General features: G+C 37.6%; 1 long non-coding RNA gene across 2 annotated transcripts; it reads right to left on the bottom strand.

Moving 5' to 3' along the window:
• Nucleotides 1-198: 198 nt before the first annotated feature.
• On the bottom strand, nucleotides 199-3,648 carry LOC107577748 (uncharacterized). Of its 2 annotated transcripts, none has more exons than XR_001608251.1 (5): nucleotides 3,580-3,648; nucleotides 2,187-2,241; nucleotides 600-644; nucleotides 361-492; nucleotides 199-275 (listed from the first exon to the last, which is right to left on the bottom strand). It is a non-coding gene; the product is annotated as an uncharacterized lncRNA (long non-coding RNA). The 2 variants fall into 2 exon arrangements; XR_001608250.1 differs by having other exon boundaries at nucleotides 372-492; nucleotides 3,580-3,641.
• Between the last annotated feature and the right edge of the window lie 2,533 nt (nucleotides 3,649-6,181).

Below are 6,181 nucleotides of genomic sequence, written 5' to 3'. Positions count from 1 at the left end.
CATAACAGCAAAAATAGACACACGCACAACAACATTAAATTGAAATACCAATTAACACAGTGCATATCTATGCATTCTATTTAACAACAAATGCAATAGCAAACATTTTAAGTGAATACAGAAAGGAAAAAGTACACAGAGTGCACAAGTACACAATACAAAATAGGAAAAAAAGAACTGAAATGAAGGAAATTGATGACATGAGGCTTATTTAGGTAAATACCGAAGAACTCCATGTAAAGGATAACACATCCAACTCAAAGATCCCAGCTAACCTGAGGAAAAGTACACGTGAGGTTAAAATGGATCTGTAATACAAAAGGAGTTGTTTAAACAGAAATATATTTTTCAAGATATTACAGAAAGCAAACATGTTTAGTGTGTGGTCTGGAAGAAAGTGAAGTCATGTCCTCTGGTAGAATCAAGGTCTCAGTTCAGCCAAAGAGGAGCGGACAGCAGCTTCAGCTCTGGGACTATGGAGGTGCCAAACCACTATAAGGGTGGAGGGCACAGAAAATCCATACAGGATTTATGGAGTATAGAATTGAAAAAAAAAATTAATAAAAAGTTGCAGAAAGTGACTTATTGCACTTGCCTACCTTCGTGAGTCAGGTCTGCACACGAGGATGGAGGCTCCTGCATTACTACCAAAAGTAGTTAAGTGATCATTAAAATTCTCAAGCTAAGAATTTTAAGAACTTAATTTTTAATAACAAACATTTTGATTTTATTGTATGTTTTTATTTTCTCTGCATGTTAAAGTATCTAAATAAGAGTGGAATATAAAAAAAAAAAAAAAAAAAAAAAAAAAAAAAAAAACACACACAACACACCACCTTCATGATAATGTAAAGGGACACTAAAATTTCAAAAGGCGCTTCACAACACTGGTACATACTACTCCCAAACATTTGAACCACTTGATAAACGTTTTATCCAAAGTCCCTATGACTAACCATCCTGTAACTGTACTGAGATCGGGGTGCACATTGTCTGTCTGATTTGAGCTCAAGCCACAGCGGATCGACTCCTGCAGGTCACGGACTCCCTGTTCTGCTTCTCAGAAACACAAACAAAACTATCTATACTAAAGCATTCTACACACTGCACGATTTTAATAATCCTGTAAGACCATTGCGGATCACACTGCATGACATGAATCTAATAAACTTGGGTACGACATGCATGTAGACTGTACGATGATGACACCCATTGACTCGTACGCTATGACATGTTACTATATAAGAATAAAACGTCATCAGCATGTGCCAGTGGTAAACAAAAAGAGCATGATGAACCACACTTTAACAGTTGTAGTTTGTGTATGCTTAATGTGGAAGTGGTGAAAGAGGAAGGAATAAAAGCTTGAGGTAAGCAGTTATGTTGAAGTTTTATTGGCTGGTCAGTAAATGTGGATCGTTGCAGCAAACACACTGCGTGATGATCATGCGGAATTTGACACTGTCATAAAATAATCGTAGGCTATCTTTGGTCACAAGACCGTGACAACAGCCATCTTTGAGTCAGTCTTATTGTACGACACAGGCACAACTTAACCACTAGATTTAAATCAGCACAGCCAGCGAAGGATCAAACGCAACCGTTTCGAACAAGCGCACCTTTAACAACCAAAAAGTGGCTGTTTCGTGGTCTTAAAGTACCAACGTTCCTCTCGCTGATAGCAGAGGAGCGGATCCAGCAAGAGCTTGATGGGGCGACGCAGAATGAAACATTTTTCCAGGAGTCACGACAGTAGAGGCAGCTCAACTAATGACAGGCGAATAATCCCGCCCACTCCAAAGCGATACTAAACTGCAGTGGAAACGCAAACAGAGCAGAGCCGTACCACACAGTGGAAAAGCACCATTAGATTGTGTGGAGGACTCATCTGGTTCCTGTGGTCTAGATCAACTCTAAATCACAAACCTACAGAAAGCTGAATAAAATAGTGCTTTAGTGCTGACTGCTAGTCTCCAGTCTCCATGTTTGGGACGCCCATCTATCTGATATCTGAGCTCAGTAGCAATGGATTTGTACCTGTAGGTGCCAGACTTTACCACTACCTAGCATTGACTGCAATAAAGGGTCATTCTCCACCACAAAGCTTTCTGGGGAACATGGTTTGACCCAGTAAAGAGAGCAATATACACGGTGTTGTGAATATTAAGAATCACAGGACGACTCACCTCAGCAGCGGTTGATTTTCCAGGAGAATCCACTTTTAACATAGTCAGGAACGCACTGAAATAAAAACAATTAAAAGCTGCATTTGTAACTGATATTTTTAGACGTGTAACGGGAACACTTTGAGCTGCTTGTGGAAATCAGAACCATCTGTGAGCTGAAGTGAGCCAATTATAATGAAATTAAATCAAAAGACTGTGGAATTCTGTAGCATTGTCAGTCAACAACGAGTGGGCTTCCATCAAGTAGTGGAGATGAAGAAAAAAAGAAAAGGAAAAAAACCCCCGAAACATGTGAGCTCTTTAGAATGTCCAGATTACCTGTAGGAAGACACTACAGATAAAACATTGAGTTAACATTGGTAGTTGCTTTAGACTGAAACAATAGAACCATTTATCAAACCAGTTTCTCTACGGATCCTAATTTTAATGGAACTGATTTTGGTTGAGAGGAAAGTGTTGAATGTTAGGCTTGGAAAGAATGCATTAATTCAAAACTCAAACGGTCACAAAATGTAAATTGACATTAACAAGCAGTTATCAATGCAGCCATGAATGAACCCTGAAACTCTTTAGTGTGCACATTGCTAGACAAATCTCTAACTTCTCCTGTCACTAAGTTTAGGGCGTCCCATCTATCTGATATCTGAGCTTAAAGAGGGATTGTAAGCTGTTGACCAAGTAAAGGTCACCAATTTACACAATGCTGTAAATATTGTAAAAAGAGGTTTAGTCAAATCTTTGGAGGACTCTTACCTTGCCAGTTGTTGGAAAGAGCTCCTTTGGCACAGTCATTTTTTAATACCAGACTTCTGGGACTTTTTTTTTTTTAAAAGGACAATTTCTGCTGTAACAATTTGCATCAAAACATTTTTACTCATCCATTCCAGTTTGTACAATCAGCATGACATTGTTTTTGTTAAACCCTTGATAGTCAACATCCTCAGTGCTTTACTCAGACTAAAAATCACATGCACAGCAATGCTTTACAACAACCGTGTTTGGTCTGCATCCACAATTTAAACCATTATGATTCAGCACTGCTCAGAACCAAATTAATATACAAATAAACCTACTCAAGATTTATGTGGGTGAATTTCTGAATGTTACTCACCCATTTCCAACAACAACAAAGCATTTGAAATTGCAATTAACTATTAATCAAAGCTCACAGATTGTTTCTGAACAAAATAAGAAAGAAGTTCCTTCAGAACGTGCCAGCATTGAGTCTTACCTGAAAAGGAAAAAAAGAAAAAAACTAAAGAGACACATTAATGGAAATATACATTCACAATACACACTGAATACTCGCCCTTGAGGCGGTTTCTCTTGATGCAGCTCTTAACATCCAGGTCACACACACACATTTAAACTGTACATGCAGACAAAAACTCACCTGCAGCTTTCTAGACACCCTCAGACCTTGATTAGCTGGTTCAGGTGTGTTTGATTAGGGTTGGATCTGAACTCTGCAGGACTGTGGCTCTCCAGGACTAAATTTTGGCCACCCCTGGATTAGATGTTTCAGTACCGTTAAAATCATAACTATACAAGCAAGGTAAATAATTACAAGAATAAAGTACAAGTTAAAAAAAACAACATTAAAAATATTCTCATTCACAATGATTTCAATCTCCAGCAGGTTACTCATTCTCCAACCTCCATCTTACATTGATCCTGTGAAATTTCAGTTTGTGAGCATTTATACTCATGGACACAACCATTGACGGGGATGCAAGCGACAAGGAATTACATTCATCAAACCAAATCTCAAGATTATAAACTTTGCACATGCATTAATCCACAAATTATTACTTAACAGCCATTTATGCATAGTTCCACTAATTAAATTTGAAAACAACAAAAATCCACTTAATCCTCTAGTTTGGTTTCTCCCACATCTCATAATGCACCACAGCACAGATATAAATGCCCATGTAGTGATAGGCAAATGAAGCCTCATGAAGCACTGAGGCTTTCCTCTGACTGTTTCAGGAAAAGATTCAATGGTGGTTAATAAAAAATATAGCATCCAAAAGCCTGTGAAAGACGCGCCGTAGGACGAAGCAGCGACCACAAAAATCCCTAACTCTGCGCGTGCGTGCATGTGTGTGTGCATGCGTGTGTGTTTGTTGAATTTTTTCTCTCTGATAAAATAATTTAAACTGTGGCATTAAATGCCAATATGAATATCAATATGATGTAATAGAAGAATAATGTGTACATATATTAATTGCATATGCCAAACATTAAATTTTTTCTAAAATAATTTTTATTCTTAATATTACTTGTATGACTGGGTATTTCAAATGTTATTGAATTAGTCTGAATGAAAACTTACTCATAAAAGTAAGATCTGGGGGTTCGTACACTCTGACACGCGCACGTGATTGGACAGAAAGTGAGGCTTTGTTTTTCTTTGATCACGTGATTCTCTGAAAACAATACACGCTCCAGCACAGAACTTCATGAGAAATTGCACTGCTTACTCAATACGCACATAAATATACAGGCACGGCAAATTCATTTAAAAAATAAAGTACAATGGAAAAATGATTTTTTTTTAAAAACTCTCATTACTTCCACAATGCCCTTAACGCACACACCTTTCCTCACTTCCTTTCCTTGTGTCTTAGCTCCACCCCTTCAGGATGCGAGGGAAGGATGCAAAGATGGAGTTGAATCAAGTGAAATTATATATCCTTGCTCCCTTTAGTGCCACTTCAAAGCGTTATCAGCTGCGCTAAAGGGATCTGCCCTTATGTTGTTAAAGTTTGTTATTTAAGACATTCATAATAAATATTAATAAAGCAAGATACCCTGTTTGAGTTAGATGACATGTATGGCTTATTTAAACTGCAAAGGTAAAATATAAATTAATATTATTACAACAGATGTGCAGGGGGAGGAGAATTTATACGTGCGTCAGGTTTTTCGATGAAAATCACTTCCGCAAAGGATACACCTGTGGAGAGGATACTCACTCCTCGATCCTCGCCTCCTCACGGTGCAATTAGAGAATTGAGATGTCCTTCAAGATGGCTGAGCTCAATCAGTTTCCGGGTCATGGGATGAAGGAACAAGGAAACGAGGAGGGATATTGAGAAGCACCCTAAATCTGGAGCGGTATTTGAGGCTTAGTGTATCACATCATGCATCCTGTTCTGGAAATAAATCGTGAGACTTTTTGCCGAGATCTTGCAAGAGGTCATGGAAACCTTTCCAATGTATATTAAATATTAATAATAATTCAGTATTACATATAATTTGGTAGTAAAACAAAGAGTTGCACTTTTTATTGGTGCAAATGAGAAGTGGTTATATTTATTTTGTTTAACATTTGCAACTGCTTTTTATCACTTAATTAGAAGCACCACAAAATTAAATTGTCATCTGTTATAGGGATTACTGAAAAGACATTTAGAAGCTGATTTTAAAATATTGAAATATTGAGTATTGAAAATAAAAATAAAGCTCTGTAAACACTTGAATTTTACAACACTATAATTCTGTCCTATCAGGTAATGAAAAGTTCTACACACAATTGTGGTCTTCCTGCTCACTTGAACACTTCGACCAAATACAGGAAATACGTCATATAAGTATTCAAGTGCTCAAGTGCAAAGACCGCAGCTGTGTCCCAATGTGAAGGGTGTGCATTTTGAAGGCCAATAATTGAAGCAAGCCAGAGGCGACAGCGGCAAGGAACCAAAACTCCATCGGTGACAGAATGGAGAAAAAACAAGTATAATTCGCTATTTGCCATTTTTTGCCAAGTTTTGTAAAGTGTATGTAAACCGGTGCAAACTGGTGCATAAAGTTTTGCTGTTGTTTTTGTTTGAGTGAGAAAATAATTTATGTAATTTGAAAGATGCAGTTATGGAATGCACTTTGTGCCAAAGCAATTATAAATGATCCACAGTTTAGCCCACATCGACTGCTGTTGTGCTCACAGTGTGAAGAGTTTAGAAAAATGTACCCAAATACTGAGAAATGTG

This window comes from Sinocyclocheilus grahami, unplaced genomic scaffold (assembly GCF_001515645.1).
Source record: "Sinocyclocheilus grahami isolate Dianchi unplaced genomic scaffold, SAMN03320097.WGS_v1.1 scaffold7059.1, whole genome shotgun sequence".
Lineage (NCBI taxonomy): Eukaryota > Metazoa > Chordata > Actinopteri > Cypriniformes > Cyprinidae > Sinocyclocheilus > Sinocyclocheilus grahami.
The sequence above is the reverse complement of the archived record's forward strand: the minus strand, read 5'-3'. Positions and strand labels throughout refer to the sequence as shown.